Source organism: Garra rufa, chromosome 7 (assembly GCF_049309525.1).
Source record: "Garra rufa chromosome 7, GarRuf1.0, whole genome shotgun sequence".
NCBI lineage: Eukaryota > Metazoa > Chordata > Actinopteri > Cypriniformes > Cyprinidae > Garra > Garra rufa.
Window position 1 is genome coordinate 21,998,079 of NC_133367.1, and position 20,000 is coordinate 22,018,078.

Below are 20,000 nucleotides of genomic sequence, written 5' to 3' on the forward strand. Positions count from 1 at the left end.
CTCGGAAGCTAAACAGCGTCGGGCCTGGTTAGTACTTGGATAGGAGACCGCCTGGGAATACCAGGTGCTGTAAGCTTTTGCCTTTTCTTCACTATTTATATAATATGCTGGCTTTTAGAAAGACGTGTTTTACCGCTCTATTTATTACAATCATTTACATGTATTATAGAGTTTTAAGTGTTTTACATGTTTTTTAGGCCATTTTATTACTCTTAACATTTTAAGTGTATGTGTCTTTAATAAATGGATGGTTGGCCTGTCATGTGACTAGACACATGACAGGAAGCAGGAAGTACAACTGTATAAGAGAGCAGCATGACAAACAAAGGACAGTCACCAAACTGTTGGATTGAGGAGTTGCTAATTTTAGAGCTCACCTTTCCATTCACCAACTGCAAACTTTGGATTACACTTTCTGTGGATTGTATATACACTGGTGGACACTCACATTGGACTTATCAACACACTGGGGTTCTTGGACTGTTTTTAGGGTATGGACAAATGAACTGTATTCTTTTAACAGAGTTTACCTGTTTTTAGGGTATGGACAAATGAACTGTATTCTTTTAACAGAGTTTACCTAGTTTTATCGTGTTGTTTTAAAGTCTTTTATGTGAACCTTGTAAATACACCAAATCTATTTAAACCAATTTTCTTTTATGTCTCATTCTTTTAACCACTAGTCATCTCTCACAGTTAAATCTGACCCCATTTTAGTCTTGTAACTCGGCTGATAAGGCCGATTGTTACACTTTTACGGGAGACCGCCTGGGAATACCAGGTGCTGTAAGCTTTTGCCTTTTCTTCACTATTTATATAATATGCTGGCTTTTACGGAGGCTGATCTTTAAATAGCCCACTTTTTGGAGCAGCCCTCGCTTATGGCCATACCGCGCTGAGAGCGCCCGATCTCGTCTGATCTCGGAAGCTAAGCAGCGTCGGGCCAACTTAGTACTTGGATGGGAGACCGCCTGGGAATACCAGGTGCTGTAAGCTTTTGCCTTTTCTTCACTATTTATATAATATGCTGGGTTTTACGGAGGTTGATTTTTAAATAGCCCACTTTTTGAAGCATCCCTCGCTTATGGCCATACCGCGCTGAGAGCGCCCGATCTCGTCTGATCTCGGAAGCTAAGCAGCGTCGGGCCTGGTTAGTACTTGGATGGGAGACCGCCTGGGAATACCAGGTGCTGTAAGCTTTTGCCTTTTCTTCACTATTTATATAATATGCTGGCTTTTAGAAAGACGTGTTTTACCGCTCTATTTATTACAATCATTTACATGTATTATAGAGTTTTAAGTGTTTTACATGTTTTTCAGGCCATTTTATTACTCTTAACATTTTAAGTGTATGTGTCTTTAATAAATGGATGGTTGGCCTGTCATGTGACTAGACACATGACAGGAAGCAGGAAGTACAACTGTATAAGAGAGCAGCATGACAAACAAAGGACAGTCACCAAACTGTTGGATTGAGGAGTTGCTAATTTTAGAGCTCACCTTTCCATTCACCACCTGCAAACTTTGGATTACACTTTCTGTGGATTGTATATACACTGGTGGACACTCACATTGGACTTATCAACACACTGGGGTTCTTGGACTGTTTTTAGGGTATGGACAAATGAACTGTATTCTTTTAACAGAGTTTACCTGTTTTTAGGGTATGGACAAATGAACTGTATTCTTTTAACAGAGTTTACCTAGTTTTATCGTGTTGTTTTAAAGTCTTTTATGTGAACCTTTTAAATACACCAAATCTATTTAAACCAATTTTCTTTTATGTCTCATTCTTTTAACCACTAGTCATCTCTCACAGTTAAATCTGACCCCATTTTAGTCTTGTAACTCGGCTGATAAGGCCGATTGTTACACTTTTATGGGAGACCGCCTGGGAATACCAGGTGCTGTAAGCTTTTGCCTTTTCTTCACTATTTATATAATATGCTGGCTTTTACGGAGGCTGATCTTTAAATAGCCCACTTTTTGGAGCAGCCCTCGCTTATGGCCATACCGCGCTGAGAGCACCCGATCTCGTCTGATCTCGGAAGCTAAGCAGCGTCGGGCCTGGTTAGTACTTGGATGGGAGACCGCCTGGGAATACCAGGTGCTGTAAGCTTTTGCCTTTTCTTCACCATTTATACAATATGCTGGCTTTTACGGAGGCTGATCTTTAAATAGCCCACTTTTTGGAGCAGCCCTCGCTTATGGCCATACCGCGCTGAGAGCGCCCGATCTCGTCTGATCTCGGAAGCTAAGCAGCGTCGGGCCAGGTTAGTACTTGGATGGGAGACCGCCTGGGAATACCAGGTGCTGTAAGCTTTTGCCTTTTCTTCACTATTTATATAATATGCTGGCTTTTAGAAAGACGTGTTTTACCGCTCTATTTATTACAATCATTTACATGTATTATAGAGTTTTAAGTGTTTTACATGTTTTTTAGGCCATTTTATTACTCTTAACATTTTAAGTGTATGTGTCTTTAATAAATGGATGGTTGGCCTGTCATGTGACTAGACACATGACAGGAAGCAGGAAGTACAACTGTATAAGAGAGCAGCATGACAAACAAAGGACAGTCACCAAACTGTTGGATTGAGGAGTTGCTAATTTTAGAGCTCACCTTTCCATTCACCAACTGCAAACTTTGGATTACACTTTCTGTGGATTGTATATACACTGGTGGACACTCACATTGGACTTATCAACACACTGGGGTTCTTGGACTGTTTTTAGGGTATGGACAAATGAACTGTATTTTTTTAACAGAGTTTACCTGTTTTTAGGGTATGGACAAATGAACTGTATTCTTTTAACAGAGTTTACCTAGTTTTATCGTGTTGTTTTAAAGTCTTTTATGTGAACCTTGTAAATACACCAAATCTATTTAAACCAATTTTCTTTTATGTCTCATTCTTTTAACCACTAGTCATCTCTCACAGTTAAATCTGACCCCATTTTAGTCTTGTAACTCGGCTGATAAGGCCGATTGTTACACTTTTACGGGAGACCGCCTGGGAATACCAGGTGCTGTAAGCTTTTGCCTTTTCTTCACTATTTATATAATATGCTGGCTTTTACGGAGGCTGATCTTTAAATAGCCCACTTTTTGGAGCAGCCCTCGCTTATGGCCATACCGCGCTGAGAGCGCCCGATCTCGTCTGATCTCGGAAGCTAAGCAGCGTCGGGCCTGCTTAGTACTTGGATGGGAGACCGCCTGGGAATACCAGGTGCTGTAAGCTTTTGCCTTTTCTTCACTATTTATATAATATGCTGGGTTTTACGGAGGTTGATTTTTAAATAGCCCACTTTTTGGAGCATCCCTCGCTTATGGCCATACCGCGCTGAGAGTGCCCGATCTCGTCTGATCTCGGAAGCTAAGCAGCGTCGGGCCTGGTTAGTACTTGGATGGGAGACCGCCTGGGAATACCAGGTGCTGTAAGCTTTTGCCTTTTCTTCACTATTTATATAATATGCTGGCTTTTAGAAAGACGTGTTTTACCGCTCTATTTATTACAATCATTTACATGTATTATAGAGTTTTAAGTGTTTTACATGTTTTTCAGGCCATTTTATTACTCTTAACATTTTAAGTGTATGTGTCTTTAATAAATGGATGGTTGGCCTGTCATGTGACTAGACACATGACAGGAAGCAGGAAGTACAACTGTATAAGAGAGCAGCATGACAAACAAAGGACAGTCACCAAACTGTTGGATTGAGGAGTTGCTAATTTTAGAGCTCACCTTTCCATTCACCACCTGCAAACTTTGGATTACACTTTCTGTGGATTGTATATACACTGGTGGACAGTCACATTGGACTTATCAACACACTGGGGTTCTTGGACTGTTTTTAGGGTATGGACAAATGAACTGTATTCTTTTAACAGAGTTTACCTGTTTTTAGGGTATGGACAAATGAACTGTATTCTTTTAACAGAGTTTACCTAGTTTTATCGTGTTGTTTTAAAGTCTTTTATGTGAACCTTGTAAATACACCAAATCTATTTAAACCAATTTTCTTTTATGTCTCATTCTTTTAACCACTAGTCATCTCTCACAGTTAAATCTGACCCCATTTTAGTCTTGTAACTCGGCTGATAAGGCCGATTGTTACACTTTTACGGGAGACCGCCTGGGAATACCAGGTGCTGTAAGCTTTTGCCTTTTCTTCACTATTTATATAATATGCTGGCTTTTACGGAGGCTGATCTTTAAATAGCCCACTTTTTGGAGCAGCCCTCGCTTATGGCCATATCGCGCTGAGAGCGCCCGATCTCGTCTGATCTCGGAAGCTAAGCAGCGTCGGGCCTGGTTAGTACTTGGATGGGAGACCGCCTGGGAATACCAGGTGCTGTAAGCTTTTGCCTTTTCTTCACCATTTATACAATATGCTGGCTTTTACGGAGGCTGATCTTTAAATAGCCCACTTTTTGGAGCAGCCCTCGCTTATGGCCATACCGCGCTGAGAGCGCCCGATCTCGTCTGATCTCGGAAGCTAAGCAGCGTCGGGCCTGGTTAGTACTTGGATGGGAGACCGCCTGGGAATACCAGGTGCTGTAAGCTTTTGCCTTTTCTTCACTATTTATATAATATGCTGGCTTTTAGAAAGACGTGTTTTACCGCTCTATTTATTACAATCATTTACATGTATTATAGAGTTTTAAGTGTTTTACATGTTTTTAGGCCATTTTATTACTCTTAACATTTTAAGTGTATGTGTCTTTAATAAATGGATGGTTGGCCTGTCATGTGACTAGACACATGACAGGAAGCAGGAAGTACAACTGTATAAGAGAGCAGCATGACAAACAAAGGACAGTCACCAAACTGTTGGATTGAGGAGTTGCTAATTTTAGAGCTCACCTTTCCATTCACCACCTGCAAACTTTGGATTACACTTTCTGTGGATTGTATATACACTGGTGGACACTCACATTGGACTTATCAACACACTGGGGTTCTTGGACTGTTTTTAGGGTATGGACAAATGAACTGTATTCTTTTAACAGAGTTTACCTGTTTTTAGGGTATGGACAAATGAACTGTATTCTTTTAACAGAGTTTACCTAGTTTTATCGTGTTGTTTTAAAGTCTTTTATGTGAACCTTGTAAATACACCAAATCTATTTAAACCAATTTTCTTTTATGTCTCATTCTTTTAACCACTAGTCATCTCTCACAGTTAAATCTGACCCCATTTTAGTCTTGTAACTCGGCTGATAAGGCCGATTGTTACACTTTTATGGGAGACCGCCTGGGAATACCAGGTGCTGTAAGCTTTTGCCTTTTCTTCACTATTTATATAATATGCTGGCTTTTACGGAGGCTGATCTTTAAATAGCCCACTTTTTGGAGCAGCCCTCGCTTATGGCCATACCGCGCTGAGAGCGCCCGATCTCGTCTGATCTCGGAAGCTAAGCAGCGTCGGGCCTGGTTAGTACTTGGATGGGAGACCGCCTGGGAATACCAGGTGCTGTAAGCTTTTGCCTTTTCTTCACTATGTATACAATATGCTGGCTTTTACGGAGGCTGATCTTTAAATAGCCCACTTTTTGAAGCAGCCCTCGCTTATGGCCATACCGCGCTGAGAGCGCCCGATCTCGTCTGATCTCGGAAGCTAAGCAGCGTCGGGCCAGGTTAGTACTTGGATGGGAGACCGCCTGGGAATACCAGGTGCTGTAAGCTTTTGCCTTTTCTTCACTATTTATATAATATTGCTGGCTTTTAGAAAGACGTGTTTTACCGCTCTATTTATTACAATCATTTACATGTATTATAGAGTTTTAAGTGTTTTACATGTTTTTTTAGGCCATTTTATTACTCTTAACATTTTAAGTGTATGTGTCTTTAATAAATGGATGGTTGGCCTGTCATGTGACTAGACACATGACAGGAAGCAGGAAGTACAACTGTATAAGAGAGCAGCATGACAAACAAAGGACAGTCACCAAACTGTTGGATTGAGGAGTTGCTAATTTTAGAGCTCACCTTTCCATTCACCAACTGCAAACTTTGGATTACACTTTCTGTGGATTGTATATACACTGGTGGACACTCACATTGGACTTATCAACACACTGGGGTTCTTGGACTGTTTTTAGGGTATGGACAAATGAACTGTATTCTTTTAACAGAGTTTACCTGTTTTTAGGGTATGGACAAATGAACTGTATTCTTTTAACAGAGTTTACCTAGTTTTATCGTGTTGTTTTAAAGTCTTTTATGTGAACCTTGTAAATACACCAAATCTATTTAAACCAATTTTCTTTTATGTCTCATTCTTTTAACCACTAGTCATCTCTCACAGTTAAATCTGACCCCATTTTAGTCTTGTAACTCGGCTGATAAGGCCGATTGTTACACTTTTATGGGAGACCACCTGGGAATACCAGGTGCTGTAAGCTTTTGCCTTTTCTTCACTATTTATATAATATGCTGGTTTATACGGAGGCTGATCTTTAAATAGCCCACTTTTTGGAGCAACCCTCGCTTATGGCCATACCGCGCTGAGAGCGCCCGATCTCGTCTGATCTCGGAAGCTAAGCAGCATCGGGCCTGGTTAGTACTTGGATGGGAGACCGCCTGGGAATACCAGGTGCTGTAAGCTTTTGCCTTTTCTTCACTATTTATATAATATGCTGGCTTTTACGGAGGCTGATCTTTAAATAGCCCACTTTTTGGAGCAGCCCTCGCTTATGGCCATACCGCGCTGAGAGCGCCCGATCTCGTCTGATCTCGGAAGCTAAGCAGCGTCGGGCCTGGTTAGTACTTGGATGGGAGACCGCCTGGGAATACCAGGTGCTGTAAGCTTTTGCCTTTTCTTCACTATTTATATAATATGCTGGCTTTTAGAAAGACGTGTTTTACCGCTCTATTTATTACAATCATTTACATGTATTATAGAGTTTTAAGTGTTTTACATGTTTTTTAGGCCATTTTATTACTCTTAACATTTTAAGTGTATGTGTCTTTAATAAATGGATGGTTGGCCTGTCATGTGACTAGACACATGACAGGAAGCAGGAAGTACAACTGTATAAGAGAGCAGCATGACAAACAAAGGACAGTCACCAAACTATTGGATTGAGGAGTTGCTAATTTTAGAGCTCACCTTTCCATTCACCACCTGCAAACTTTGGATTACACTTTCTGTGGATTGTATATACACTGGTGGACAGTCACATTGGACTTATCAACACACTGGGGTTCTTGGACTGTTTTTAGGGTATGGACAAATGAACTGTATTCTTTTAACAGAGTTTACCTGTTTTTAGGGTATGGACAAATGAACTGTATTCTTTTAACAGAGTTTACCTAGTTTTATCGTGTTGTTTTAAAGTCTTTTATGTGAACCTTGTAAATACACCAAATCTATTTAAACCAATTTTCTTTTATGTCTCATTCTTTTAACCACTAGTCATCTCTCACAGTTAAATCTGACCCCATTTTAGTCTTGTAACTCGGCTGATAAGGCCGATTGTTACACTTTTATGGGAGACCGCCTGGGAATACCAGGTGCTGTAAGCTTTTGCCTTTTCTTCACTATTTATATAATATGCTGGCTTTTACGGAGGCTGATCTTTAAATAGCCCACTTTTTGGAGCAGCCCTCGCTTATTGCCATACCGCGCTGAGAGCGCCCGATCTCTTCTGATCTCGGAAGCTAAGCAGCGTCGGGCCTGGTTAGTACTTGGATGGGAGACCGCCTGGGAATACCAGGTGCTGTAAGCTTTTGCCTTTTCTTCACTATTTATATAATATGCTGGCTTTTACGGAGGCTGATCTTTAAATAGCCCACTTTTTGGAGCAGCCCTCGCTTATGGCCATACCGCGCTGAGAGCGCCCGATCTCGTCTGATCTCGGAAGCTAAGCAGCGTCGGGCCTGGTTAGTACTTGGATGGGAGACCGCCTGGGAATACCAGGTGCTGTAAGCTTTTGCCTTTTCTTCACTATTTATATAATATGCTGGCTTTTAGAAAGACGTGTTTTACCGCTCTATTTATTACAATCATGTACATGTATTATAGAGTTTTAAGTGTTTTACATGTTTTTTAGGCCATTTTATTACTCTTAACATTTTAAGTGTATGTGTCTTTAATAAATGGATGGTTGGCCTGTCATGTGACTAGACACATGACAGGAAGCAGGAAGTACAACTGTATAAGAAAGCAGCATGACAAACAAAGGACAGTCACCAAACTGTTGGATTGAGGAGTTGCTAATTTTAGAGCTCACCTTTCCATTCACCACCTGCAAACTTTGGATTACACTTTCTGTGGATTGTATATACACTGGTGGACAGTCACATTGGACTTATCAACACACTGGGGTTCTTGGACTGTTTTTAGGGTATGGACAAATGAACTGTATTCTTTTAACAGAGTTTACCTGTTTTTAGGGTATGGACAAATGAACTGTATTCTTTTAACAGAGTTTACCTAGTTTTATCGTGTTGTTTTAAAGTCTTTTATGTGAACCTTGTAAATACACCAAATCTATTTAAACCAATTTTCTTTTATGTCTCATTCTTTTAACCACTAGTCATCTCTCACAGTTAAATCTGACCCCATTTTAGTCTTGTAACTCGGCTGATAAGGCCGATTGTTACACTTTTATGGGAGACCGCCTGGGAATACCAGGTGCTGTAAGCTTTTGCCTTTTCTTCACTATTTATATAATATGCTGGCTTTTACGGAGGCTGATCTTTAAATAGCCCACTTTTTGGAGCAGCCCTCGCTTATGGCCATACCGCGCTGAGAGCGCCTGATCTCGTCTGATCTCGGAAGCTAAGCAGCGTCGGGCCTGGTTAGTACTTGGATGGGAGACCGCCTGGGAATACCAGGTGCTGTAAGCTTTTGCCTTTTCTTCACTATTTATATAATATGCTGGCTTTTACGGAGGCTGATCTTTAAATAGCCCACTTTTTTGAGCAGCCCTCGCTTATGGCCATACCGCGCTGAGAGCGCCCGATCTCGTCTGATCTCGGAAGCTAAGCAGCGTCGGGCCTGGTTAGTACTTGGATGGGAGACCGCCTGGGAATACCAGGTGCTGTAAGCTTTTGCCTTTTCTTCACTATTTATATAATATGCTGGCTTTTAGAAAGACGTGTTTTACCGCTCTATTTATTACAATCATTTACATGTATTATAGAGTTTTAAGTGTTTTACATGTTTTTTAGGCCATTTTATTACTCTTAACATTTTAAGTGTATGTGTCTTTAATAAATGGATGGTTGGCCTGTCATGTGACTAGACACATGACAGGAAGCAGGAAGTACAACTGTATAAGAGAGCAGCATGACAAACAAAGGACAGTCACCAAACTGTTGGATTGAGGAGTTGCTAATTTTAGAGCTCACCTTTCCATTCACCAACTGCAAACTTTGGATTACACTTTCTGTGGATTGTATATACACTGGTGGACACTCACATTGGACTTATCAACACACTGGGGTTCTTGGACTGTTTTTAGGGTATGGACAAATGAACTGTATTCTTTTAACAGAGTTTACCTGTTTTTAGGGTATGGACAAATGAACTGTATTCTTTTAACAGAGTTTACCTAGTTTTATCGTGTTGTTTTAAAGTCTTTTATGTGAACCTTGTAAATACACCAAATCTATTTAAACCAATTTTCTTTTATGTCTCATTCTTTTAACCACTAGTCATCTCTCACAGTTAAATCTGACCCCATTTTAGTCTTGTAACTCGGCTGATAAGGCCGATTGTTACACTTTTACGGGAGACCGCCTGGGAATACCAGGTGCTGTAAGCTTTTGCCTTTTCTTCACTATTTATATAATATGCTGGCTTTTACGGAGGCTGATCTTTAAATAGCCCACTTTTTGGAGCAGCCCTCGCTTATGGCCATACCGCGCTGAGAGCGCCCGATCTCGTCTGATCTCGGAAGCTAAGCAGCGTCGGGCCAACTTAGTACTTGGATGGGAGACCGCCTGGGAATACCAGGTGCTGTAAGCTTTTGCCTTTTCTTCACTATTTATATAATATGCTGGGTTTTACGGAGGTTGATTTTTAAATAGCCCACTTTTTGAAGCATCCCTCGCTTATGGCCATACCGCGCTGAGAGCGCCCGATCTCGTCTGATCTCGGAAGCTAAGCAGCGTCGGGCCTGGTTAGTACTTGGATGGGAGACCGCCTGGGAATACCAGGTGCTGTAAGCTTTTGCCTTTTCTTCACTATTTATATAATATGCTGGCTTTTACGGAGGCTGATCTTTAAATAGCCCACTTTTTGGAGCAGCCCTCGCTTATGGCCATACCGCGCTGAGAGCGCCCGATCTCGTCTGATCTCGGAAGCTAAGCAGCGTCGGGCCTGGTTAGTACTTGGATGGGAGACCGCCTGGGAATACCAGGTGCTGTAAGCTTTTGCCTTTTCTTCACTATGTATACAATATGCTGGCTTTTACGGAGGCTGATCTTTAAATAGCCCACTTTTTGGAGCAGCCCTCGCTTATGGCCATACCGCGCTGAGAGCGCCCGATCTCGTCTGATCTCGGAAGCTAAGCAGCGTCGGGCCAGGTTAGTACTTGGATGGGAGACCGCCTGGGAATACCAGGTGCTGTAAGCTTTTGCCTTTTCTTCACTATTTATATAATATGCTGGCTTTTAGAAAGACGTGTTTTACCGCTCTATTTATTACAATCATTTACATGTATTATAGAGTTTTAAGTGTTTTACATGTTTTTTAGGCCATTTTATTACTCTTAACATTTTAAGTGTATGTGTCTTTAATAAATGGATGGTTGGCCTGTCATGTGACTAGACACATGACAGGAAGCAGGAAGTACAACTGTATAAGAGAGCAGCATGACAAACAAAGGACAGTCACCAAACTGTTGGATTGAGGAGTTGCTAATTTTAGAGCTCACCTTTCCATTCACCAACTGCAAACTTTGGATTACACTTTCTGTGGATTGTATATACACTGGTGGACACTCACATTGGACTTATCAACACACTGGGGTTCTTGGACTGTTTTTAGGTTATGGACTGATGAACTGTATTCTTTTAACAGAGTTTACCTGTTTTTAGGGTATGGACAAATGAACTGTATTCTTTTAACAGAGTTTACCTAGTTTTATCGTGTTGTTTTAAAGTCTTTTATGTGAACCTTGTAAATACACCAAATCTATTTAAACCAATTTTCTTTTATGTCTCATTCTTTTAACCACTAGTCATCTCTCACAGTTAAATCTGACCCCATTTTAGTCTTGTAACTCGGCTGATAAGGCCGATTGTTACACTTTTACGGGAGACCGCCTGGGAATACCAGGTGCTGTAAGCTTTTGCCTTTTCTTCACTATTTATATAATATGCTGGCTTTTACGGAGGCTGATCTTTAAATAGCCCACTTTTTGGAGCAGCCCTCGCTTATGGCCATACCGCGCTGAGAGCGCCCGATCTCGTCTGATCTCGGAAGCTAAGCAGCGTCGGGCCTGCTTAGTACTTGGATGGGAGACCGCCTGGGAATACCAGGTGCTGTAAGCTTTTGCCTTTTCTTCACTATTTATATAATATGCTGGGTTTTACGGAGGTTGATTTTTAAATAGCCCACTTTTTGGAGCATCCCTCGCTTATGGCCATACCGCGCTGAGAGCGCCCGATCTCGTCTGATCTCGGAAGCTAAGCAGCGTCGGGCCTGGTTAGTACTTGGATGGGAGACCGCCTGGGAATACCAGGTGCTGTAAGCTTTTGCCTTTTCTTCACTATTTATATAATATGCTGGCTTTTAGAAAGACGTGTTTTACCGCTCTATTTATTACAATCATTTACATGTATTATAGAGTTTTAAGTGTTTTACATGTTTTTCAGGCCATTTTATTACTCTTAACATTTTAAGTGTATGTGTCTTTAATAAATGGATGGTTGGCCTGTAATGTGACTAGACACATGACAGGAAGCAGGAAGTACAACTGTATAAGAGAGCAGCATGACAAACAAAGGACAGTCACCAAACTGTTGGATTGAGGAGTTGCTAATTTTAGAGCTCACCTTTCCATTCACCACCTGCAAACTTTGGATTACACTTTCTGTGGATTGTATATACACTGGTGGACAGTCACATTGGACTTATCAACACACTGGGGTTCTTGGACTGTTTTTAGGGTATGGACAAATGAACTGTATTCTTTTAACAGAGTTTACCTGTTTTTAGGGTACGGACAAATGAACTGTATTCTTTTAACAGAGTTTACCTAGTTTTATCGTGTTGTTTTAAAGTCTTTTATGTGAACCTTTTAAATACACCAAATCTATTTAAACCAATTTTCTTTTATGTCTCATTCTTTTAACCACTAGTCATCTCTCACAGTTAAATCTGACCCCATTTTAGTCTTGTAACTCGGCTGATAAGGCCGATTGTTACACTTTTACGGGAGACCGCCTGGGAATACCAGGTGCTGTAAGCTTTTGCCTTTTCTTCACTATTTATATAATATGCTGGCTTTTACGGAGGCTGATCTTTAAATAGCCCACTTTTTGGAGCAGCCCTCGCTTATGGCCATACCGCGCTGAGAGCACCCGATCTCGTCTGATCTCGGAAGCTAAGCAGCGTCGGGCCTGGTTAGTACTTGGATGGGAGACCGCCTGGGAATACCAGGTGCTGTAAGCTTTTGCCTTTTCTTCACTATTTATATAATATGCTGGCTTTTACGGAGGCTGATCTTTAAATAGCCCACTTTTTGGAGCAGCCCTCGCTTATGGCCATACCGCGCTGAGAGAGCCCGATCTCGTCTGATCTCGAAAGCTAAGCAGCGTCGGGCCTGGTTAGTACTTGGATGGGAGACCGCCTGGGAATACCAGGTGCTGTAAGCTTTTGCCTTTTCTTCACTATTTATATAATATGCTGGCTTTTAGAAAGACGTGTTTTACCGCTCTATTTATTACAATCATTTACATGTATTATAGAGTTTTAAGTGTTTTACATGTTTTTTAGGCCATTTTATTACTCTTAACATTTTAAGTGTATGTGTCTTTAATAAATGGATGGTTGGACTGTCATGTGACTAGACACATGACAGGAAGCAGGAAGTACAACTGTATAAGAGAGCAGCATGACAAACAAAGGACAGTCACCAAACTGTTGGATTGAGGAGTTGCTAATTTTAGAGCTCACCTTTCCATTCACCACCTGCAAACTTTGGATTACACTTTCTGTGGATTGTATATACACTGGTGGACACTCACATTGGACTTATCAACACACTGGGGTTCTTGGACTGTTTTTAGGGTATGGACAAATGAACTGTATTCTTTTAACAGAGTTTACCTGTTTTTAGGGTATGGACAAATGAACTGTATTCTTTTAACAGAGTTTACCTAGTTTTATAGTGTTGTTTTAAAGTCTTTTATGTGAACCTTGTAAATACACCAAATCTATTTAAACCAATTTTCTTTTATGTCTCATTCTTTTAACCACTAGTCATCTCTCACAGTTAAATCTGACCCCATTTTAGTCTTGTAACTCGGCTGATAAGGCCGATTGTTACACTTTTACGGGAGACCGCCTGGGAATACCAGTTGCTGTAAGCTTTTGCCTTTTCTTCACTATTTATATAATATGCTGGCTTTTACGGAGGCTGATCTTTAAATAGCCCACTTTTTGGAGCAGCCCTCGCTTATGGCCATATCGCGCTGAGAGCGCCCGATCTCGTCTGATCTCGGAAGCTAAGCAGCGTCGGGCCTGGTTAGTACTTGGATGGGAGACCGCCTGGGAATACCAGGTGCTGTAAGCTTTTGCCTTTTCTTCACCATTTATACAATATGCTGGCTTTTACGGAGGCTGATCTTTAAATAGCCCACTTTTTGGAGCAGCCCTCGCTTATGGCCATACCGCGCTGAGAGCGCCCGATCTCGTCTGATCTCGGAAGCTAAGCAGCGTCGGGCCTGGTTAGTACTTGGATGGGAGACCGCCTGGGAATATCAGGTGCTGTAAGCTTTTGCCTTTTCTTCACTATTTATATAATATGCTGGCTTTTAGAAAGACGTGTTTTACCGCTCTATTTATTACAATCATTTACATGTATTATAGAGTTTTAAGTGTTTTACATGTTTTTTAGGCCATTTTATTACTCTTAACATTTTAAGTGTATGTGTCTTTAATAAATGGATGGTTGGCCTGTCATGTGACTAGACACATGACAGGAAGCAGGAAGTACAACTGTATAAGAGAGCAGCATGACAAACAAAGGACAGTCACCAAACTGTTGGATTGAGGAGTTGCTAATTTTAGAGCTCACCTTTCCATTCACCACCTGCAAACTTTGGATTACACTTTCTGTGGATTGTATATACACTGGTGGACACTCACATTGGACTTATCAACACACTGGGGTTCTTGGACTGTTTTTAGGGTATGGACAAATGAACTGTATTCTTTTAACAGAGTTTACCTGTTTTTAGGGTATGGACAAATGAACTGTATTCTTTTAACAGAGTTTACCTAGTTTTATCGTGTTGTTTTAAAGTCTTTTATGTGAACCTTGTAAATACACCAAATCTATTTAAACCAATTTTCTTTTATGTCTCATTCTTTTAACCACTAGTCATCTCTCACAGTTAAATCTGACCCCATTTTAGTCTTGTAACTCGGCTGATAAGGCCGATTGTTACACTTTTATGGGAGACCGCCTGGGAATACCAGGTGCTGTAAGCTTTTGCCTTTTCTTCACTATTTATATAATATGCTGGCTTTTACGGAGGCTGATCTTTAAATAGCCCACTTTTTGGAGCAGCCCTCGCTTATGGCCATACCGCGCTGAGAGCGCCCGATCTCGTCTGATCTCGGAAGCTAAGCAGCGTCGGGCCTGGTTAGTACTTGGATGGGAGACCGCCTGGGAATACTAGGTGCTGTAAGCTTTTGCCTTTTCTTCACTATGTATACAATATGCTGGCTTTTACGGAGGCTGATCTTTAAATAGCCCACTTTTTGGAGCAGCCCTCGCTTATGGCCATACCGCGCTGAGAGCGCCCGATCTCGTCTGATCTCGGAAGCTAAGCAGCGTCGGGCCAGGTTAGTACTTGGATGGGAGACCGCCTGGGAATACCAGGTGCTGTAAGCTTTTGCCTTTTCTTCACTATTTATATAATATGCTGGCTTTTAGAAAGACGTGTTTTACCGCTCTATTTATTACAATCATTTACATGTATTATAGAGTTTTAAGTGTTTTACATGTTTTTTAGGCCATTTTATTACTCTTAACATTTTAAGTGTATGTGTCTTTAATAAATGGATGGTTGGCCTGTCATGTGACTAGACACATGACAGGAAGCAGGAAGTACAACTGTATAAGAGAGCAGCATGACAAACAAAGGACAGTCACCAAACTGTTGGATTGAGGAGTTGCTAATTTTAGAGCTCACCTTTCCATTCACCAACTGCAAACTTTGGATTACACTTTCTGTGGATTGTATATACACTGGTGGACACTCACATTGGACTTATCAACACACTGGGGTTCTTGGACTGTTTTTAGGGTATGGACAAATGAACTGTATTCTTTTAACAGAGTTTACCTGTTTTTAGGGTATGGACAAATGAACTGTATTCTTTTAACAGAGTTTACCTAGTTTTATCGTGTTGTTTTAAAGTCTTTTATGTGAACCTTGTAAATACACCAAATCTATTTAAACCAATTTTCTTTTATGTCTCATTCTTTTAACCACTAGTCATCTCTCACAGTTAAATCTGACCCCATTTTAGTCTTGTAACTCGGCTGATAAGGCCGATTGTTACACTTTTACGGGAGACCGCCTGGGAATACCAGGTTCTGTAAGCTTTTGCCTTTTCTTCACTATTTATATAATATGCTGGCTTTTACGGAGGCTGATCTTTAAATAGCCCACTTTTTGGAGCAGCCCTCGCTTATGGCCATACCGCGCTGAGAGCGCCCGATCTCGTCTGATCTCGGAAGCTAAGCAGCGTCGGGCCTGCTTAGTACTTGGATGGGAGACCGCCTGGGAATACCAGGTGCTGTAAGCTTTTGCCTTTTCTTCACTATTTATATAATATGCTGGGTTTTACGGAGGTTGATTTTTAAATAGCCCACTTTTTGGAGCATCCCTCGCTTATGGCCATACCGCGCTGAGAGCGCCCGATCTCGTCTGATCTCGGAAGCTAAGCAGCGTCGGGCCTGGTTAGTACTTGGATGGGAGACCGCCTGGGAATACCAGGTGCTGTAAGCTTTTGCCTTTTCTTCACTATTTATATAATATGCTGGCTTTTAGAAAGACGTGTTTTACCGCTCTATTTATTACAATCATTTACATGTATTATAGAGTTTTAAGTGTTTTACATGTTTTTCAGGCCATTTTATTACTCTTAACATTTTAAGTGTATGTGTCTTTAATAAATGGATGGTTGGCCTGTCATGTGACTAGACACATGACAGGAAGCAGGAAGTACAACTGTATAAGAGAGCAGCATGACAAACAAAGGACAGTCACCAAACTGTTGGATTGAGGAGTTGCTAATTTTAGAGCTCACCTTTCCATTCACCACCTGCAAACTTTGGATTACACTTTCTGTGGATTGTATATACACTGGTGGACACTCACATTGGACTTATCAACACACTGGGGTTCTTGGACTGTTTTTAGGGTATGGACAAATGAACTGTATTCTTTTAACAGAGTTTACCTGTTTTTAGGGTATGGACAAATGAACTGTATTCTTTTAACAGAGTTTACCTAGTTTTATCGTGTTGTTTTAAAGTCTTTTATGTGAACCTTTTAAATACACCAAATCTATTTAAACCAATTTTCTTTTATGTCTCATTCTTTTAACCACTAGTCATCTCTCACAGTTAAATCTGACCCCATTTTAGTCTTGTAACTCGGCTGATAAGGCCGATTGTTACACTTTTATGGGAGACCGCCTGGGAATACCAGGTGCTGTAAGCTTTTGCCTTTTCTTCACTATTTATATAATATGCTGGCTTTTACGGAGGCTGATCTTTAAATAGCCCACTTTTTGGAGCAGCCCTCGCTTATGGCCATACCGCGCTGAGAGCACCCGATCTCGTCTGATCTCGGAAGCTAAGCAGCGTCGGGCCTGGTTAGTACTTGGATGGGAGACCGCCTGGGAATACCAGGTGCTGTAAGCTTTTGCCTTTTCTTCACTATTTATATAATATGCTGGCTTTTACGGAGGCTGATCTTTAAATAGCCCACTTTTTGGAGCAGCCCTCGCTTATGGCCATACCGCGCTGAGAGCGCCCGATCTCGTCTGATCTCGGAAGCTAAGCAGCGTCGGGCCTGGTTAGTACTTGGATGGGAGACCGCCGGGGAATACCAGGTGCTGTAAGCTTTTGCCTTTTCTTCACTATTTATATAATATGCTGGCTTTTAGAAAGACGTGTTTTACCGCTCTATTTATTACAATCATTTACATGTATTATAGAGTTTTAAGTGTTTTACATGTTTTTTAGGCCATTTTATTACTCTTAACATTTTAAGTGTATGTGTCTTTAATAAATGGATGGTTGGCCTGTCATGTGACTAGACACATGACAGGAAGCAGGAAGTACAACTGTATAAGAGAGCAGCATGACAAACAAAGGACAGTCACCAAACTGTTGGATTGAGGAGTTGCTAATTTTAGAGCTCACCTTTCCATTCACCACCTGCAAACTTTGGATTACACTTTCTGTGGATTGTATATACACTGGTGGACACTCACATTGGACTTATCAACACACTGGGGTTCTTGGACTGTTTTTAGGGTATGGACAAATGAACTGTATTCTTTTAACAGAGTTTACCTGTTTTTAGGGTATGGACAAATGAACTGTATTCTTTTAACAGAGTTTACCTAGTTTTATAGTGTTGTTTTAAAGTCTTTTATGTGAACCTTGTAAATACACCAAATCTATTTAAACCAATTTTCTTTTATGTCTCATTCTTTTAACCACTAGTCATCTCTCACAGTTAAATCTGACCCCATTTTAGTCTTGTAACTCGGCTGATAAGGCCGATTGTTACACTTTTATGGGAGACCGCCTGGGAATACCAGGTGCTGTAAGCTTTTGCCTTTTCTTCACTATTTATATAATATGCTGGCTTTTACGGAGGCTGATCTTTAAATAGCCCACTTTTTGGAGCAGCCCTCGCTTATTGCCATACCGCGCTGAGAGCGCCCGATCTCTTCTGATCTCGGAAGCTAAGCAGCGTCGGGCCTGGTTAGTACTTGGATGGGAGACCGCCTGGGAATACCAGGTGCTGTAAGCTTTTGCCTTTTCTTCACTATTTATATAATATGCTGGCTTTTACGGAGGCTGATCTTTAAATAGCCCACTTTTTGGAGCAGCCCTCGCTTATGGCCATACCGCGCTGAGAGCGCCCGATCTCGTCTGATCTCGGAAGCTAAGCAGCGTCGGGTCTGGTTAGTACTTGGATGGGAGACCGCCTGGGAATACCAGGTGCTGTAAGCTTTTGCCTTTTCTTCACTATTTATATAATATGCTGGCTTTTAGAAAGACGTGTTTTACCGCTCTATTTATTACAATCATTTACATGTATTATAGAGTTTTAAGTGTTTTACATGTTTTTTAGGCCATTTTATTACTCTTAACATTTTAAGTGTATGTGTCTTTAATAAATGGATGGTTGGCCTGTCATGTGACTAGACACATGACAGGAAGCAGGAAGTACAACTGTATAAGAGAGCAGCATGACAAACAAAGGACAGTCACCAAACTGTTGGATTGAGGAGTTGCTAATTTTAGAGCTCACCTTTCCATTCACCACCTGCAAACTTTGGATTACACTTTCTGTGGATTGTATATACACTGGTGGACAGTCACATTGGACTTATCAACACACTGGGGTTCTTGGACTGTTTTTAGGGTATGGACAAATGAACTGTATTCTTTTAACAGAGTTTACCTGTTTTTAGGGTATGGACAAATGAACTGTATTCTTTTAACAGAGTTTACCTAGTTTTATCGTGTTGTTTTAAAGTCTTTTATGTGAACCTTGTAAATACACCAAATCTATTTAAACCAATTTTCTTTTATGTCTCATTCTTTTAACCACTAGTCATCTCTCACAGTTAAATCTGACCCCATTTTAGTCTTGTAACTCGGCTGATAAGGCCGATTGTTATACTTTTATGGGAGACCGCCTGGGAATACCAGGTGCTGTAAGCTTTTGCCTTTTCTTCACTATTTATATAATATGCTGGCTTTTACGGAGGCTGATCTTTAAATAGCCCACTTTTTGGAGCAGCCCTCGCTTATTGCCATACCGCGCTGAGAGCGCCCGATCTCTTCTGATCTCGGAAGCTAAGCAGCGTCGGGCCTGGTTAGTACTTGGATGGGAGACCGCCTGGGAATACCAGGTGCTGTAAGCTTTTGCCTTTTCTTCACTATTTATATAATATGCTGGCTTTTACGGAGGCTGATCTTTAAATAGCCCACTTTTTGGAGCAGCCGTCGCTTATGGCCATACCGCGCTGAGAGCGCCCGATCTCGTCTGATCTCGGAAGCTAAGCAGCGTCGGGTCTGGTTAGTACTTGGATGGGAGACCGCCTGGGAATACCAGGTGCTGTAAGCTTTTGCCTTTTCTTCACTATTTATATAATATGCTGGCTTTTAGAAAGACGTGTTTTACCGCTCTATTTATTACAATCATTTACATGTATTATAGAGTTTTAAGTGTTTTACATGTTTTTTAGGCCATTTTATTACTCTTAACATTTTAAGTGTATGTGTCTTTAATAAATGGATGGTTGGCCTGTCATGTGACTAGACACATGACAGGAAGCAGGAAGTACAACTGTATAAGAGAGCAGCATGACAAACAAAGGACAGTCACCAAACTGTTGGATTGAGGAGTTGCTAATTTTAGAGCTCACCTTTCCATTCACCACCTGCAAACTTTGGATTACACTTTCTGTGGATTGTATATACACTGGTGGACAGTCACATTGGACTTATCAACACACTGGGGTTCTTGGACTGTTTTTAGGGTATGGACAAA

General features: G+C 41.1%; 37 non-coding genes across 37 annotated transcripts in view; all 37 read left to right on the forward strand.

Annotated features, from left to right (window-relative positions):
- LOC141339953 (5S ribosomal RNA) overlaps positions 1-76 on the forward strand; it is a 119-nt gene extending 43 nt beyond the window's left edge. Inside the window, exon 1 of the ribosomal RNA XR_012356519.1 lies at positions 1-76. This exon is cut by the window's left edge and continues 43 nt beyond it. This is a non-coding gene — a ribosomal RNA (5S ribosomal RNA).
- An 801-nt stretch (positions 77-877) lies between these two features.
- Positions 878-996, forward strand: LOC141339380 (5S ribosomal RNA). Its single transcript, XR_012355979.1, has one exon. It is a non-coding gene; the product is annotated as a 5S ribosomal RNA (ribosomal RNA).
- Positions 997-1,080: 84 nt separating this feature from the next.
- On the forward strand, positions 1,081-1,199 carry LOC141339507 (5S ribosomal RNA). Its single transcript, XR_012356093.1, has one exon. It is a non-coding gene; the product is annotated as a 5S ribosomal RNA (ribosomal RNA).
- An 801-nt stretch (positions 1,200-2,000) lies between these two features.
- Positions 2,001-2,119, forward strand: LOC141339398 (5S ribosomal RNA). Its single transcript, XR_012355995.1, has one exon. It is a non-coding gene; the product is annotated as a 5S ribosomal RNA (ribosomal RNA).
- Positions 2,120-2,203: 84 nt separating this feature from the next.
- Positions 2,204-2,322, forward strand: LOC141339825 (5S ribosomal RNA). The gene has a single exon (XR_012356393.1). It is a non-coding gene; the product is annotated as a 5S ribosomal RNA (ribosomal RNA).
- Positions 2,323-3,123: 801 nt separating this feature from the next.
- LOC141339814 (5S ribosomal RNA) lies at positions 3,124-3,242 on the forward strand. The gene has a single exon (XR_012356383.1). It is a non-coding gene; the product is annotated as a 5S ribosomal RNA (ribosomal RNA).
- Positions 3,243-3,326: 84 nt separating this feature from the next.
- On the forward strand, positions 3,327-3,445 carry LOC141339698 (5S ribosomal RNA). The gene has a single exon (XR_012356275.1). It is a non-coding gene; the product is annotated as a 5S ribosomal RNA (ribosomal RNA).
- Positions 3,446-4,246: 801 nt separating this feature from the next.
- On the forward strand, positions 4,247-4,365 carry LOC141339745 (5S ribosomal RNA). The gene has a single exon (XR_012356319.1). It is a non-coding gene; the product is annotated as a 5S ribosomal RNA (ribosomal RNA).
- Positions 4,366-4,449: 84 nt separating this feature from the next.
- LOC141339508 (5S ribosomal RNA) lies at positions 4,450-4,568 on the forward strand. Its single transcript, XR_012356094.1, has one exon. It is a non-coding gene; the product is annotated as a 5S ribosomal RNA (ribosomal RNA).
- An 800-nt stretch (positions 4,569-5,368) lies between these two features.
- Positions 5,369-5,487, forward strand: LOC141339509 (5S ribosomal RNA). The gene has a single exon (XR_012356095.1). It is a non-coding gene; the product is annotated as a 5S ribosomal RNA (ribosomal RNA).
- An 84-nt stretch (positions 5,488-5,571) lies between these two features.
- On the forward strand, positions 5,572-5,690 carry LOC141339837 (5S ribosomal RNA). The gene has a single exon (XR_012356405.1). It is a non-coding gene; the product is annotated as a 5S ribosomal RNA (ribosomal RNA).
- An 803-nt stretch (positions 5,691-6,493) lies between these two features.
- LOC141339843 (5S ribosomal RNA) lies at positions 6,494-6,612 on the forward strand. Its single transcript, XR_012356412.1, has one exon. It is a non-coding gene; the product is annotated as a 5S ribosomal RNA (ribosomal RNA).
- An 84-nt stretch (positions 6,613-6,696) lies between these two features.
- LOC141339510 (5S ribosomal RNA) lies at positions 6,697-6,815 on the forward strand. The gene has a single exon (XR_012356096.1). It is a non-coding gene; the product is annotated as a 5S ribosomal RNA (ribosomal RNA).
- An 801-nt stretch (positions 6,816-7,616) lies between these two features.
- LOC141339903 (5S ribosomal RNA) lies at positions 7,617-7,735 on the forward strand. The gene has a single exon (XR_012356471.1). It is a non-coding gene; the product is annotated as a 5S ribosomal RNA (ribosomal RNA).
- Positions 7,736-7,819: 84 nt separating this feature from the next.
- LOC141339511 (5S ribosomal RNA) lies at positions 7,820-7,938 on the forward strand. Its single transcript, XR_012356097.1, has one exon. It is a non-coding gene; the product is annotated as a 5S ribosomal RNA (ribosomal RNA).
- Positions 7,939-8,739: 801 nt separating this feature from the next.
- LOC141339716 (5S ribosomal RNA) lies at positions 8,740-8,858 on the forward strand. Its single transcript, XR_012356292.1, has one exon. It is a non-coding gene; the product is annotated as a 5S ribosomal RNA (ribosomal RNA).
- An 84-nt stretch (positions 8,859-8,942) lies between these two features.
- Positions 8,943-9,061, forward strand: LOC141339513 (5S ribosomal RNA). Its single transcript, XR_012356098.1, has one exon. It is a non-coding gene; the product is annotated as a 5S ribosomal RNA (ribosomal RNA).
- Positions 9,062-9,862: 801 nt separating this feature from the next.
- LOC141339381 (5S ribosomal RNA) lies at positions 9,863-9,981 on the forward strand. Its single transcript, XR_012355980.1, has one exon. It is a non-coding gene; the product is annotated as a 5S ribosomal RNA (ribosomal RNA).
- Positions 9,982-10,065: 84 nt separating this feature from the next.
- On the forward strand, positions 10,066-10,184 carry LOC141339514 (5S ribosomal RNA). Its single transcript, XR_012356099.1, has one exon. It is a non-coding gene; the product is annotated as a 5S ribosomal RNA (ribosomal RNA).
- An 84-nt stretch (positions 10,185-10,268) lies between these two features.
- On the forward strand, positions 10,269-10,387 carry LOC141339515 (5S ribosomal RNA). The gene has a single exon (XR_012356100.1). It is a non-coding gene; the product is annotated as a 5S ribosomal RNA (ribosomal RNA).
- Positions 10,388-10,471: 84 nt separating this feature from the next.
- Positions 10,472-10,590, forward strand: LOC141339849 (5S ribosomal RNA). The gene has a single exon (XR_012356418.1). It is a non-coding gene; the product is annotated as a 5S ribosomal RNA (ribosomal RNA).
- An 801-nt stretch (positions 10,591-11,391) lies between these two features.
- Positions 11,392-11,510, forward strand: LOC141339815 (5S ribosomal RNA). The gene has a single exon (XR_012356384.1). It is a non-coding gene; the product is annotated as a 5S ribosomal RNA (ribosomal RNA).
- Positions 11,511-11,594: 84 nt separating this feature from the next.
- LOC141339517 (5S ribosomal RNA) lies at positions 11,595-11,713 on the forward strand. Its single transcript, XR_012356102.1, has one exon. It is a non-coding gene; the product is annotated as a 5S ribosomal RNA (ribosomal RNA).
- An 801-nt stretch (positions 11,714-12,514) lies between these two features.
- LOC141339457 (5S ribosomal RNA) lies at positions 12,515-12,633 on the forward strand. The gene has a single exon (XR_012356046.1). It is a non-coding gene; the product is annotated as a 5S ribosomal RNA (ribosomal RNA).
- Positions 12,634-12,717: 84 nt separating this feature from the next.
- LOC141339384 (5S ribosomal RNA) lies at positions 12,718-12,836 on the forward strand. Its single transcript, XR_012355982.1, has one exon. It is a non-coding gene; the product is annotated as a 5S ribosomal RNA (ribosomal RNA).
- An 801-nt stretch (positions 12,837-13,637) lies between these two features.
- Positions 13,638-13,756, forward strand: LOC141339746 (5S ribosomal RNA). Its single transcript, XR_012356320.1, has one exon. It is a non-coding gene; the product is annotated as a 5S ribosomal RNA (ribosomal RNA).
- Positions 13,757-13,840: 84 nt separating this feature from the next.
- Positions 13,841-13,959, forward strand: LOC141339673 (5S ribosomal RNA). Its single transcript, XR_012356252.1, has one exon. It is a non-coding gene; the product is annotated as a 5S ribosomal RNA (ribosomal RNA).
- An 801-nt stretch (positions 13,960-14,760) lies between these two features.
- LOC141339761 (5S ribosomal RNA) lies at positions 14,761-14,879 on the forward strand. Its single transcript, XR_012356334.1, has one exon. It is a non-coding gene; the product is annotated as a 5S ribosomal RNA (ribosomal RNA).
- Positions 14,880-14,963: 84 nt separating this feature from the next.
- On the forward strand, positions 14,964-15,082 carry LOC141339861 (5S ribosomal RNA). Its single transcript, XR_012356430.1, has one exon. It is a non-coding gene; the product is annotated as a 5S ribosomal RNA (ribosomal RNA).
- Positions 15,083-15,883: 801 nt separating this feature from the next.
- Positions 15,884-16,002, forward strand: LOC141339816 (5S ribosomal RNA). The gene has a single exon (XR_012356385.1). It is a non-coding gene; the product is annotated as a 5S ribosomal RNA (ribosomal RNA).
- Positions 16,003-16,086: 84 nt separating this feature from the next.
- LOC141339518 (5S ribosomal RNA) lies at positions 16,087-16,205 on the forward strand. The gene has a single exon (XR_012356103.1). It is a non-coding gene; the product is annotated as a 5S ribosomal RNA (ribosomal RNA).
- Positions 16,206-17,006: 801 nt separating this feature from the next.
- LOC141339469 (5S ribosomal RNA) lies at positions 17,007-17,125 on the forward strand. The gene has a single exon (XR_012356057.1). It is a non-coding gene; the product is annotated as a 5S ribosomal RNA (ribosomal RNA).
- Positions 17,126-17,209: 84 nt separating this feature from the next.
- Positions 17,210-17,328, forward strand: LOC141339756 (5S ribosomal RNA). The gene has a single exon (XR_012356330.1). It is a non-coding gene; the product is annotated as a 5S ribosomal RNA (ribosomal RNA).
- An 801-nt stretch (positions 17,329-18,129) lies between these two features.
- LOC141339904 (5S ribosomal RNA) lies at positions 18,130-18,248 on the forward strand. The gene has a single exon (XR_012356472.1). It is a non-coding gene; the product is annotated as a 5S ribosomal RNA (ribosomal RNA).
- An 84-nt stretch (positions 18,249-18,332) lies between these two features.
- LOC141339779 (5S ribosomal RNA) lies at positions 18,333-18,451 on the forward strand. The gene has a single exon (XR_012356351.1). It is a non-coding gene; the product is annotated as a 5S ribosomal RNA (ribosomal RNA).
- An 801-nt stretch (positions 18,452-19,252) lies between these two features.
- On the forward strand, positions 19,253-19,371 carry LOC141339905 (5S ribosomal RNA). The gene has a single exon (XR_012356473.1). It is a non-coding gene; the product is annotated as a 5S ribosomal RNA (ribosomal RNA).
- Positions 19,372-19,455: 84 nt separating this feature from the next.
- On the forward strand, positions 19,456-19,574 carry LOC141339780 (5S ribosomal RNA). Its single transcript, XR_012356352.1, has one exon. It is a non-coding gene; the product is annotated as a 5S ribosomal RNA (ribosomal RNA).
- Positions 19,575-20,000: the final 426 nt, after the last annotated feature.